Source organism: Xenopus laevis, chromosome 5L (assembly GCF_017654675.1).
Source record: "Xenopus laevis strain J_2021 chromosome 5L, Xenopus_laevis_v10.1, whole genome shotgun sequence".
NCBI classification, from domain to species: domain Eukaryota; kingdom Metazoa; phylum Chordata; class Amphibia; order Anura; family Pipidae; genus Xenopus; species Xenopus laevis.
This window is the reverse complement of record NC_054379.1, coordinates 95,175,611-95,190,632: the sequence shown is the minus strand read 5'-3', so window position 1 is coordinate 95,190,632 and position 15,022 is coordinate 95,175,611. Positions and strand designations below refer to the sequence as shown.

The 15,022-nt window shown below is 38.2% G+C and overlaps 1 protein-coding gene across 8 annotated transcripts in view; it reads left to right on the top strand.

Moving 5' to 3' along the window:
* The window catches only part of myo6.L (myosin VI L homeolog), a 120,186-nt gene that overhangs the window by 14,960 nt on the left and 90,204 nt on the right, over positions 1-15,022 (top strand). Inside the window, exon 2 of one of the 8 annotated variants that reach the window (XM_041563110.1) lies at positions 12,649-12,762. The exons of the other annotated variants lie outside the window; for them this stretch is intronic. The gene's annotated coding sequence lies outside the window, so the exon portion shown is untranslated. The remainder of the gene's footprint in view (positions 1-12,648; positions 12,763-15,022) is intronic. 8 annotated transcript variants of the gene reach the window in all.

The window sequence follows — 15,022 nt, the reverse complement described above, 5'->3', positions numbered from 1 at the left end:
CAGGCTGGCAGACTTGGCCTTTTAAATGGGATGATATATCCTGTTGGGGGGAGGGGAATGGTGTGCACACTTGGTATAGGTCTAGATAATGTAAGTCTGCAATCATTAACCTTATATATAATTTGATACTAACCAAAGTGGTTTCCTGCATCGACAGGTGTGTGATTATCTTTAATAGCACCCACCTTGTTCCTGAATTTAGATTAACCTGTTTTTCAACAACCTTTTTTTTTAAAGGCTGTTGGATGTATAAAAGTGCACAGCAGCAGCCTACAGCAATGTTAGATTATATTCATTCTTTGCACCCCCACCAACTGAATACATTCTTTAGTGACATCAGCAGCTCCCCGTATAATTATATATTTCCATGTGAGCATGTCTGGATGTAATAAGCAAAATGTAGATTGTTTTTATAATTAGGAAGGTGGAGCAATTCTTCCTGAAACTCCACCCTTATTTACTAATCAAATTAATTTACAAAGGAAGAAACAGTAATTATTCTACTGTAGATTTATTATGCTGAAACCTCTAGCCATGTTTATTTATCACAATTTTTTTTAACAACAGCTAATGTCACAAAAATTATAGCTTTAGCTGTGGGATTTTGCTCTATATTTGGTCATAACAGCAACAAACTTCTGAACCATGTTTAGGTTGTGTGTGCGTGATTTGCATCTACACACCTTTATTTGCCTAGAGGTTAAATAAACCAAGAGAGAATGTTTGTGATTCGTTTTAAAGGGATGCCGACATGCATAATATTAAGTACTGGGTTTTCTACGGATGAAAAGGATTGATTAGCGCCACCACAAAATATAAAAAAGTAAAAATAAAATCTCCACTTACAGAACCAATTCTGCAGTTCAGATCAGTGTCTCTCAGACATGAAAGTTTTGGAACTTAAGGATAAACTAGCCTTGGATACTTTGCATTGTGAGCTGTGATGAAAATATTAAGATACAGGAAGCACTACTTCCTGTATATTCTCAAGAATGTCTGTGTGTGTGTTTGTGTCTGACTGTTTATCTACACTACTTTGAAATTCATTTTAGGGGTCTATTTACTAAAATGATTTTCTTATTTTTTTAAATAAAAAAAGCTCAACCAAACCCCTATCCAAGATTTTGCCTTACTTATGTTTTAAAAAATCAGAGCGGGAAAAAATCCGATAAAATTGACTTCGTTTTTTTTAGGTTTTCTCCGGAATCGCTTGATTTTTCTGGGTCATTTTCGGAAAACCCCCACATTTTTTAGATTATCGGGCTAAACCCAGCTGAAACCACGATATCTTCAAACTGGTATAGGGACATCTGCCATTGACTTGTACATGACCTTGACAGGTTTGAGAAGGCGGATTTTAAGATTTGTGCTTTTTGCAGCATCAGGGTATAATAAATCTCAAAGAATCTCCAAGTTTTTTTTTCCCCATGAAAAATTTGAGTTTTGCCCCAAATAACCCGACCAGAAAAAACCCAAATTTTAGTAAATAACCCCCTTAAAGTTTAAATGTATTGATGGAGCACCTACGACCCAGTAATTAAATAAATGTCCTGTTTTATATGGAAAAGTTTGTTTATAGTTTTTACAGAGCTTCTCTGTTATTTTTGTAAACATGTAACGTGTTGCTCACCAACCCCTTGGATGTTACTCTCAGTGGCCTCCTGAGGCCTGGATTGGAGACAAGCTTCGGCGCATAAAAAACCAGGTTTATGGTCAAATAAAGCCTCCTGTAGGCTACCAGTCCACACAGTGGCTACCAAATTCCCAATCACAGCCCTTATTCAGTACCCCCAGCAGTGTCTGACTGGCCCACCGGGATACCAGGAAAACTCCCGGTGGGCCAAGCTGTCAGTGGGCACTTGTGCTGCTAAACATTTGGCTTTTCATGGCCATTCGCTATTTCTATGAGAACAAAGAGGCTAAATAGATGGAATAATAGATTATTGTATGTAAAACTATAAATAGAGGTTGAGCTAGGAGAGGAAGAATAATAGTACTGAGTGGGCTCCTGGTCTAAGGTTTTTGGGTGGGCCCCTGGTATCCCAGTCCAACACTGACCTCCAGGGACTTTTTGCGTGCTTGTGTTGCTCCCAACTCTTTCTACATTTGAATGTGGCTCATGGGTAAAAAGGGTTGGGGTACCACTGTCCAGGGTATTGGGACATGATGAGATTTATTACCTGCAGGGAATCTGTGCTACCCCAGATGAGACATCTCCTAAAAATTATGTCCTCTTCTCTAACATTGGAAACACCACATGTAAAACATATTACATGTACCTATCTTGCTTAATCTTAAATCTCCTTGCTTAGATCAGGGGTCCCCAATGATTTTTGGCAGTACACCTGGTTTTATGCAACCAAAACTTGCCTCCAAGTCTGAAATTCAAAAATGAGACCACTGGAAGCAACATCCACGGGGTTGGTGAGCAGCGATTACTGCCTTAGATACCGTGCTTCCATTTCCACAACATGAAACCTATCTGATGGTTGATATCCTGGCATTATAGCTTGTATTTGTGTTGTTTGGATGTGAGTTTTTTTATTGACACATTTTCTGTAGAATGGCAATGCCCTTCTTCCGTTCTCTTCATTGTCTTTTAGGTTATAACTACTGGTCTTGGGCAGCCAGTGTTGTTTTCTGTGGCATCACATGGTACAAGTAACGGCAAGCAAATGTCTTGTGCACTTTATGCCTAATAGTGCTTAGTGAATGGTAGTTGTAAATAGCAGATGAATGGTAGTTGTAAATAGCAGTTGAGACAAATTGCAGACTTTAAAGGACCACTGTACCCTCCTTTCTTATTTCCTCTGGATTTCTAGCGGCTTTAATGGAAATATTATGAGCTAAAAGTATATGTATTTTTCATCTGTTTTATTTCTTGTGAAAGTATGCCTTGTCTAAAGTGACTCACTTTTATGGTGGACACATACTTGTTATCACGGTCCACTGGCCTCCCATTGTATTTATAAGCCCAATAAAGTGTCAGAAGTGGGTGTGGGCCAGTGTGCATTGTACATCTCATTGAGGGTGTGGTCTGCTAAATGTTGCAATAAATAGCTCTTAGCAGGGACAACTCCTTGACTTTCTCATAACCTATAATGATAGATATGGTGTGTGTGTGTGTGTCTGGGGGGAGGGGGGGGTTGTATAATCTCCTAACAACTTCTTTTCTGGTTGAACTTTAAGTTAACTTTTAGTATGTTATAGAAGCGACTTTTCAATTTGTCTTCATTTTTTATAGTTTTTTAATTATTTGCCTTTTTCTTCAGACTCCAGCTTTCAAATGGAGGTCACTGACCCCATCTAAAAAATGCTCTGTATAACTACAAAATGTATTGTTATTGCTGCTTTTTTATCACCCATTTATTATATTCAGGCCCTCTCCTATTCATATTCCTGTCTCCTGTTGAAATTGATGCATGGTTGCTAGGGTAATTTGGACCATAGCAACCAGACTGCTAAAAATGGCAAACTGGAGAGCTGCTGAATAAAAAGCTAAATGACTCAAAAACCACAAATAATAAAAAATGAAAACCAATTGCAAATTGTCCCAGAATATCACCCTCTATGTCATACTAAGAAATTCAGGAAAAAGCCATTGTTCATTGGACAGATGTTCCTGTTGAACAGGAAGTGAGAAGGGCAAAGGTAAAGGTCATTTTCAGAGGAACTAGAAGCCACTTATAAGCAAGTCCTTTCTTTCTGACAAAACCTGCTAGTTGTCCAAAAAAAAAAATACTCGGCTTACAGCATCCTCACTGGCTGGCTGGCTCAGGTAGGGTATGTATCTATTTGGCATCTGGAGAAACCTATGCTAATATGTTATACTAAAGATATATAAATATGTACAATTATACATATTGTATATAGACACCCTAATTATTACAATGGAAACCTGATAAACCCCTTGCAAAAATTCTTTATTGTTCCTTTTTACAATTGTTGATATATTTAATTTTTCAATAGCCCAAAACTTTTTTTTGATTACATATATAAAGTCATGCTGTGAGTTTCACTTAGACCACAGTGTGATCCTGGAGTTTCAATTGCTGCTGCCAAACAACAGAGTAAAGTTGGAAAAAAATGTTAGGTTAAGGAAGGACAATAATAAACCATTTCTTTGTCAAAAACTACAAGAAAAAACCTATTAAAGGGATACTGTCATGAGGGCTAAAATGTTTTTTTTTTCAAAATGCATCATTTAATAGCGCTGCTCCAGCAGAATTCTGCACTTAAATTAGTTGCTCAAAAGAGCAAAGAGATTTTTTATATTTAATTTTGAAATCTGACATGAGACTAGACGTATTGTCAGTTTCCCGACTGCACCCAGTCATGTGACTTGTGCTCTGATAAACTTCAGTCTCACTTTACAACTGTACCGCAAGTTGGAATGATATCACCCCTCCCCCAGTAGCCTAACAACAGAACAATGGGAATGGGAAGGTAACCAGTCAGTAGCTCCCTAACACAAGATAACAGCTGCCTGGTAAAAAAACACTTTAATTTTTGGTGTTATTGTTCCTTTAATAAATTATACATTTTTCACGTTTAAAGGGGACCCTTTAAATTAAGGCATAGAGGAGGGGCAGACAATATTTGATTGACAGCTGAAATGTTTAAATGAGCTTACAACAGCTATGAATGCTTTAATAAAAAATAGAAATTGGATTTCATGTTTCATTTGAAAAGGACTTTTATCATACGGATTTCTGTGTCTGGGTGACAGGTCCACTTTAAAGTAATTAATATAATCTACAAAATGTTACCTCTAAAAAATACGATTCAGCAAAACAAACAAATGACAAAAATTTCTAAATCGGACCCTTTGCATACCTCCCAATATGTGAAAATAAAAAAGGAGGACAAAATTTCTGCTGCACTATACGTGGTGAAACTTTTTGACCACACCATATCCATTTTACAAAATTTGTCAGGTTATGGAAAGTCTGAATACATTTATTTTTTCAGGCCATATTTTATGTGTTATTACAGTTTTGCTAGTGAAGATGAATTGCCTTTTATACTGCAAGTCTCATTTCTCCAAAGAGATCTGCTTATCTTAAATAGTTACAAATGTATCTCAGGTGCTGAGTATTCTCGGCTGTCTGCCAAAAAGCCTCTTATTTAATTAAGTTTTAGAAACATTGTATCTTTTTCTGATTATTAAGAGCAGGAAAACAAAGAGAAACTTGGGACATTTCAGTAACAATCCGGGACTGTGAGCTGAGCTGCTAAATAGGGACTGCCCCCAAAAACGGGACAGTTGGGAGCAGTGGCGTAAAGAGCTGTTGCCAGGCCCCCCGCAGAAAATCTCTGAATCTGAAGGGGCCCTGCGTGCATATTAACAGTCCCTCTCTCCTCCCCCCTCAGTCGCTGGAATGTGCACCCCTGCTCAATGCAGTGTGTACCCAATTGTCTTTCAGAGAGCACTGGAGGGAGGTTTTTAGTGCTGTAGACCCCGCGGTAGCCACAAGCTAGGTGACACCCAAGGAGGATGCCCAGGTACCATCCCCTGCATGGCCCTCATGTACAACCTTGCAGAAGGGGCACTGTATTTGTGAGGGAAGTGCTCCATTCTACTTCTAAAGCATTAAGTGCGGAGCAGGCTGCAAAGTGCAAAATACACAGTGTTTTGAACCAGTTTTTTTTAGATTTGCACCATGCCTTGCACTTTTACTTTTGTAAATGAGGCCTCCAGAATAAATATTTGTTGATTCTGAATGCCTATAACACCAGTATTTAATTTTTTTTTAATTGGAAAGAATAACAACAAGGTGACGGGTTAACTTGCATGTTTTGTTCTACAGGTATGGGACCTGTTATTCAGAATGTTCAGGACCTGGGGGGTTTCAGAATAAGGGATAGTTCTGTAATTCAGATCTTCATACATTAAATCTGAAAGAAAATCATGTAAACATTAAATAAACCCAAAAGGCTGGTTTTGCTTCCAATTAACATTCATGTTATCTTAGTTGGGATCAAAAACAAAGTACAGTTTTATTATTACAGAGAAAAAATAACTAATAAAACAGAGTCTATGGGAGAGGGCCTATCTGTAATTCGGAACTTTCTGGATTATGGGTTTGTGAATAACTAATCCCATACCTTGACTTGTTTTATCAAATGATTCAAATGTATTGTTAATAAGAATTAGATTTCTGTTGCCTTGTATCATGAACTAACTACTAACCAATCTCTGGAGAGGGACAGAGGCATTGTAAACAAGCAGCAACAAAAAAAATATAATGAAAGCCTATGGATTTCCTCCCTCTCTGATACCTTTTGAGACTTGTCTGCCTCAGGATGTTAGGAAAGTTCATTGCACAGTTATTAGCTTCCTTACTGCACTTCACACTGTGATGAATACTGACAATGGAGTCTCGCTTGTGGGCTGTCATCTTCTATTATATGAACTCCAGCAGCAGCATGTAAGTGCAGCAGGCAAGTCTCTGTGCCAGTGTGAGAAGTTAGATTCTATTAGTTTTGTCAAGCTGTTTATTGATCTGCATTTACCAGAGTCGGAACTAATATAGAAGACAAACTACCAGTCACACTCACTTTTGTATCTGCACTCTGGGGAATGCTAAGTACATTGTTTTGTTAAATGATAGGCACGGGTTGGCAGGTGCGATAAACAAAACATGTTATTCAAACATCATTTGAATATTATTGAACATTTCAACAATTGAGTGCCACGAATAACAGTCATATTTTTTAAATAATTTTTTATTTAATGAAGGGGAAGTTTAATTGTCAATTCATTCAACATCTTGTACATCATATTTTTCTTAGCAGCTTTGCAATCAGTCTAAATTTTTTTTATTTAATTTACCTCTCTTCAATTAAGAATTATCAAATCATTTTCCTAAATAAAAAGCGTGGATTTGTCTTTGAATACTGCTTTTGGCTTGGTACAGAAATAACTTGCCCATAAATGAAGGATCTAGTTGGCAGAAATATCAATTGTTAGTAGGCCTTGCTCTAAAGGACTTTTTTTCATAATTTTGCCATTATGTAGCCTTTATAAATTATCTAGCAGTCAACATTAAATTCATTTATTGGTCGACTGGCAGAATGTATTATCCACTATCTCTTCTCATATTACTAGACATGAGACTGCTAAAGATATAACTGGTGCTTGGCTCACTGCTGTATGTTTCTCCATTCTGAACGCTTGTGCATTCTGACTTAGGTTCCACTGTATTATAGCCAGCATTTTAACTTGTGTTTGTGGTCCTGCACTTGCACAGAGCAGAGCAAATATCATAAGTCTTACCAGATACCATGTAAAAGTCTTCCACATGTAAAATTTGGGACTCCTCATTTTATATTGTTGTTTTGTGGTCCCACATATATATTATGCATAATCCATTTCCCTGATTTTACATTCATCTGGATTTTAGACCACTTTTTTCTGGTCCTCTAAAAAACGTAAAATGGGGGTTCTACTGTATATTTAACAAAGGCTGAAAGTACAGTATGCCGCATAAGAACTCTGCAACGCCCTAATCATTTGTGCAGGATTTTTCGAATTCTCCTCTGGTGAACTGGTCTTAATAAATGTGCCCTTACAAGTTTTTATTGCCTGGTACATGGGGAGCAGCCTTACGCAACGCCAGCAACCCACGTGATCAAGAAAAATTAGAGGGAACATTGGTCCAAGCTGCTGCTTTTCTGGTGTTACAAAACAGGGCTCAAATTTGAACAACTCAGTTGCAGAATGCATAGTCCCCCCCCCATATTTCTAGCATAATTGTGGCTGTGTGCATGTGCACGTGTGTATTTTATTAAATCAAATTCAACACCACTGAAAATGTGCAAATTGGGATTGTGTTATTGCCACCTGTGCAGCATTCTTTAGGTGCAGAAACCCACTGTGGGAACCCTGCAACTACCACCCCTTTAGAAGTGGTGGTAGCTCCAGAATCTCCCTGTGTCCGTAGGCATACTTGCACGCAATTCAGAACAGAGAGTAGGAAAGAAACCCTTTATAATTCCAAGTTTTATCCTTTATTTATCAAGTACGTTTAATCCACTTATCCTGGACAAAATGTTTATTTAAAGGAGAAGTAAAGCTTAACTAAAGATGTAGGCTAGAAATGTTGTACATTATGTTTTGGACTTCTTTACCAGCCCAAGGCAACCACAGCCCTTTAGCAGGGAAGATCTGTGACTCTGGAGATGCCCCCATAGCTCCCTATATGATTCACTGCACATGCTCTGTGCTGCTGTCACTTACTGAGCTTAGGGACCCACTCACAATATATTGTACACATAGAATATAACTGTCACAATATAAGGCTGATAAGTAATTAATACAGATAATTACTACATCGCAACTCAGAAACCAGTGCAACTAGCATCAGAATTTAATAATCAGCCCTGTAGCATCAGCTTATATTACAGACCAACCTTATTTTCTGCTTGATAATTTTTGACAACCCCTAAGCTTAGCTTCTCAACAGCTGCTCAGAGCCCACTGAGCATGTGAGTGTCACAGATACTTTCCAAGATGGTGACTCCCTGTGACAAGTTTAAAGTCTTGGATCATTTCTGCTACTGAGAAGCTGAAACTTCAGTCTGGTGCAATAAGTTCAGTATATAAAATATGGCATTTTAGCCATATTCATTTTTAGGGTTTAGTTTGACTTGCCTAGGCAGTAACTGTGTATCTTTAACAGTATTCTCCTGCCATTCTCCTTCAGGTTTATAAGCGGTAGTTGGTCTTTACAAGAAAAATTGTTGTTGGTTTTCATTTTTTATGTTTACCAGTATGTATTTTTAATTAGGTACTGTGTTTTACAGTTGTTGACTGACCCCACATAGTACTGGTTGTGTACCTTAGCAACTAAGTAGCAGTTTCAAAGTCAAAATGACCCTGACACACATATAGCTCTTTCAAAAAGAGGCTGAATAGAAAACATAAAAGAGAAGACCAATTGCAAGGTGCTGAGAATTCACATACGATAAAAGTTTGTTGAAAAGTGAACTTCCCCTTTAAGAAACATATCAAAGCCATCTGCTACAAGGTACTGCAATGTGTTTATTTAGAAGGAAGTTAAAAAAAAATGCTAAGAGGACTGGTTGTTTTATAGATGTCTGGAACATTTGCAGAAATATTTTCCAAGGATGTTCGCAGACGTTTCCTCTGCTGTTAGTTTTCACGGAATACTCCACCTTGTGGCCGAAATCGGAGTATATTTTCCGCTAACAATATTGTAATGGTTTTGGTAAAAAATAACATTGAATAGAAGTCAGAATAGTTGTAGTAATTCATGTGCCAAAAATACATTTTGTAAAAGTGAAGTGTCATTTTAAAGCAAATTCAGTGCACTGCTGTCCCCACTGCACCACACTAAAGCAACAAGCAGCACCCCATTGTTGGAAGCTCAGGCTAAATTTGGGAATCGGGGGTTGACTAGCAGCACATGAGAAACTGACCCTTGGCTATTGGCTAATCTGACTGCTGGTCTGCTGCATACTTGCTAGACAGAACATTAAGGGTTGTTGTGTCTGATTGATTTCACTTTTAGGCTAATGGCAGACGTAGTGTTTCTCCTGGTGGATTATGGCGTCAGAACACAAGAATTTGAATCTGGGTGCAAGCGTGTGCTTGCACCGCGGCCGATGTAATGTATCCAGATGCAGGTACATCCAAAAAGAGTAGGAATGGATCCATGAACTGCTTTTCTCTGCAGGCCGACATCCGATAAATCTGACATTAGCTTTTAAGGTGCTGTTCACCTTCCAACACTTTTTTCGGTTCAATTGGTTTCAGATTGTTCTCTAAAAATAAAAAAACATTTCCAATCGTTTTCTATGTGTGACTGTTTTTCCAATTTTGAAGTGTAAAGTTTAATTTTTCACCTTCTAAAGCAGCTCAATGAGGGGGGGGGGTCACCGACCCTGTAAACTTTTCTAAATTGATATATTTAATTGATACATTTAGTTGATACATTTCAAATCTTTTCTTTGGCCCTGCTGAGCAGAATCTATTAATTTCATTACAGGCAGCTGTTAGAACTGATACAGTAGTTGCTAATACTCCAGAGATGCTGCTGAAAAATGTATATCAACTAAATGTTGCAAAATGATAACAATTTGCACCTGAATTACTGAGCTGCCATACTCAAACACCAGAGACAGGAATATTCAACTTTAAGCTTAGATTTTGGAAAAATGGTAAAAAAAAAATAAATAAAATAAACGATGGAAAGTAATTGAAAAAAGTCTTTCTGGTGAACAAAATGAAAACAATTGAACTGAAAAAAGTGTTTGGAAGGTAAACAAACCCTTTTCAGCCTACCATGTTGTATGCACTCAGCCTTAGTATATTTTGTATTTTCATTTACTTACTTTTGCATTTGAGGTTTATGTTATTTATTGGCAGTTCATCCCCTTGCTATGTTTATTAAATCTAGACAAAATGTAAGCATAGGATTAGCTGCATTTTATTAGCCACAGTAAAATGTGCATTTTTAATTCAGTGGAATTTCAAAGTGCTTGTGTTATCACATCTTGCATGTTTGTGGCTCCAGATGCTCTGTGATCTGATCCCATCTGCTTTTTCAACCTGAAATAGTTCCATTATCCAATCCAAATGAGGTGAGTTAGCAGTGAGCATGCTGCTTTGCTGTAGTACGATCATCTTACATGGATCGTTTATCACGAGGGAGGCTTGCCTGCTACAAGGTATCTTTTATATATCCATGTTTAGCAGTACCCTTTCAGAAGATGAGGGAAAACATCCTAAACGAAGGTTTATTATTATTTGTTGTCTTATTTCATTGCACAGTCAGGGAAACGATTAATTTTTGTGTGTGTTTATATAAAAACATCTTTAAAGCTATTCTGTTGCAACAGTTGTTTGTGCCATTGGCAACAGACATTTGTGCTGTACTGGTCTGGTTCTGTAGGCTGAATAATTCAGTGTATATAAAAACAAAGAATTGCAGTGCCACATAAAACATAGAAATATTGATTTCTTCTTAGATCACACAAATATCTTCAATGTGTAGCATTTACAAATGTGTTGATAATTAAAAGTGTATGCTGCGTGTATAATGCCAGGTCATACATAGTAACATAGGTTGAAAAAAATGGCGCACATTGCGGGCTATGGGGTCCGTTTACTAAAGTGCGGTAAATTTGACTTTAAGCTTCCGCATGTTATCACTGCGAATATTTTTCCGCCAGAATATTCGCAGCGACTAAGTTTACTAAACAGCGATGTGCTCAGAAGTCATTGCGATCACTTGTGGTAACTACGTTAACGAACCAGTTTACGTTAGCGGTAACTTTAGCGAGTTGCAAATTTTATGGCAACAGATTTTTTACGTTTTTGCGAATATTTATGCTATAAAATAGTCTTGTTTTATGGCGGTTATTATGGCAATTTTTACTGTGACATTTATGGCCAGAAATGCATCTTCAAAACTCATAAACTTTATTGACTGATGATTATACCATCCAACAACATTACCAGAGTAACACCAATCAAACATTTATGCATCATATAAACCCTTCTGCCAATAGAATCATAGGAACAAGAAATCATACCAGTCCATCTCTTTGCTTCATATAAATGCACAGTTTAATGTGGCCAATCACAATGAAACCAAAAAAGAGGCTGACGAATCGTTGGCCTCTGGTTCAGAGGCGTATTATTGCCGCTGCCAATAACATCTCATTGGGGTTACTGCTCCTGGGAAAATTTAGTACCTTTTACTACATATGGGTTGAGTTCAATATTTTTTTGTCTAAATTAAATGTGCCTAACCGCTACCTGACTCCTATGGTTTAACAGTAGCACCAATCCCTTGTTCTTATTTTATTATACACACACCTAAGAGAAGGGATCAAGCTAACCCATGGGCCAAATATTGGAACCACACAGGAACCACCAAATATTGTATGCCTACCCTTCTAGTGTTCATCTTTCTGGATCAATTGATACTGTATAATCATCTATATGTAGAATCTCTTTCAGTGTGTATTCATTTAGGCCTTTTCACTAGTGCTCAGTTGGCTATGTGGTTGCTGTCCTTCTTCTGCCAAACTTCTTAGAAATTGTTTGTGAACTGCAGCCAAGTCTGGTTCAATGTACATCTTGTTTTGGAGGATTTGGGTGTCTAACAAACAGCATATGACTGGGATAATCAGGTGCCTTGAGATCCAAGGAATGTGGCTTAATGATTTCTACCAAATGTAGTGAGAGAACAATTCCTGCACATTAACTTCACAGACAGGTGCACTTACAGACACAGTGCTTGCTTTTGCTTGCTGTGTAATAGTCTGGCACAACAATGGAGATGACTTTCTGCTCTACTCTCTGTTTACTTTCAGACACGTGTTAACACACCCACACTCCTTTTGTGCAGTTATTGTTCTGTGTTGCACATGCATACAGACCAAATGTTTCCAGCAACACCAATAAGTGAGCTGATACCAGCCCTGACTTGCAGCTCCTATAGACCAAAGGTCCTGCCAGCCCTGCCTTTATTTCCTGGCAAAGCTACTAACTGAGGTTAAACAGTATAGAAGTGGATTTATTTTTACTCCATTTAAAATACAATTAATACTGAAAAACAAAGTACAAAAAATCTATGCAATTCATTGTGTTTTCTGCACTTTTCACTGAAACAGAGAGCAGAAACCTGATTCCTTAATGAATGCAGTGCTTCCTGTGTTCGACAGCGATGTATTTATGAGGAAAAAAAAAAAGAATACTCTACACGCTCTTGTTTGAGGATCACGATTGTGAGTAGTTCTAACATCAAAGTTATTTCTAGGAAGAGCCGAACGTACTACTCTATGTGTAGTTTCTTTTCATTTTAGGTGCCTGTGTTTAAGGAGTTATAAGGTTAATTAGCGCACCTCTCTTGCTGACTTTTATTACTCACAGTGGAAGTGTGGATCCACTATTTTTTGGTGCTGCTTTCCCTGACCCTACTATTCGTGCAACAGCGCAGCCTTCACTCAATTTTCTTTGTTCCTATTTATGAGGGGTGTATGTGTGTGGGACTTTCCTCCAACCCTCTACTTGTCCCCTAAACCCTTGTCATTCAGAGGCACAAGTAAAGGCCTCATACACCGGCAGATATAAGCTGCTGACAGATTAAGTTTAAGCTTATTGGGTATATATGGGGCCCTCCGAAGGGCTTCCTCGATCGATATCTGGCTGAAAGTCACCCAGATGTGGCCCTCGATCTGACCGCCCGCCTTTGTCTCATTGTGATCAGATTGTTCTGCCCTTGGGCCTATGTTAGGATCAGCTCAATATCACCTAACTCAAGGTGGGTATATCAGGGAGAGATCTGTTCGTTTGGCGACGTCGCCAAACAAACAGATCTCCCTATGTATGGCCAGCTTTAGGGAGCACAGCAACGGAGCCCTGTAAGTGATAAGGACAGTTGCCTTTAGCCAGCCTGTACTTAGGGTTGCCACATGGCCGGTATTTTCACTCCCTGATGCATTCAATTGCTCCCTGAGTATTCAATGCATAATCATACAGCAGACCCCTCTGTATGCAAGTTATGCCACCGTAGAGGTTAATTGTAATACAATGCCATACTGTTCAGTAGTTACTTATTCAGTTAGCCAATAAAAGGTATCACCAAACTTTACATTTTCTGCATTTAATAACATACTGGAAATAAAGTTAAATGTTTAACTTTAACAACCACCTTGTTTGTGCACAATATGGTTTAAAGTCACGTTTAATCACTTTCGCTCAGTAGCTGAAGATCTATTACTTCTTACTGAAAGGTACTGAAATAGCACCAATTTAGTGCTTCCTAAAATGGTTTATTTTTCGGAGGCAAATGTAACAACGTTTTAGTAGAAGGTTTATATCACACTGGACACTGGACACTGGTACAAACTATGAAATACAAATCCTTTTAAAAAAATGCACTCACTGAGGCAACTTCGGTCGACTATAGAAAACGCATCGACGCGTGTGCATTAGCGCAGGCGACTTTGCATTGTAACTTATGGGGAAAAACGCCGAGGCAGTTTGGGGAGATAGTCGCTCAAAAGACGAGGCGATTAGTCGCCAGGCGACAAAATCTCCCCGAATCTCCTCGTGTGGACTAGCCCTAAAAAGCAGAGGGAATTAAAGTCCCAGAATCAATCACTTTACAATGGAACAAGATAAGGGTGGGGGTGTATTAAATTGTGTGTGGGATTAACTACTTAAAGACTCCTCAGGGTGGTGGCACATTGGGAGATTTAGTTGCCTGCGTTAAATCTTCGCTACTGCATGCGACTAATCTCCCCCGAAGTGTGAGGTGACTGTGTGGGTGACTTCAAAAAACCGAAGCAATGCTTATGACATCCTTCTGGTGATTCACATTCTTGCCGGTGGCAATGCATTATGGGGAGATTAGCGAGGATTAATCGCAGGTGACTAAATCTCCCCATGTGCCACCACCCTAAAGTTAGAGAGGTGTAGCATCAGATTCCAAAGGGATTCCTTACTCTGTGAAGGTAATTACAAAGCAGGGGCAGCATCTATAGTTTGAATTATTTTCATTTAAGTAAATAGATTAAAAAAAAGTATTGCACTGAAATAAGTAATTATGTGAGTGCTTAATCAGTCACTTTCCACAATGAAATACAGCATGGGGTGTTTCATACGTTATAAAGTAATGGCGTTGTCAGTGACTCCTTTCCTTCATGAGTTTTGCAGTTGTCACTCAGTGATGTCTTGCCTGACATGTTTTGCTGATGACGGCTGCTTCTTTATTTAAAATACCCAAGACTGGATCATTATCACCCTAATAACAAAGGGTTAATTGATGATACCTTTGTGTTTCCTTGTCCTTTAACACTAATAACAATATATAGTTACAGCTATAGGATCTGTTATCCAGAAAGCTCCAAATTACAGAAAGGCCATCTCCCATAGACTCCATTTCATCCAGAGAATCCAATTTTTAAATATGATTTCTTTTTTCTTTGTTATAATAAAACAGTGCCTTGTACTTGTTTCCAACTAAGATATAATTAATCATTA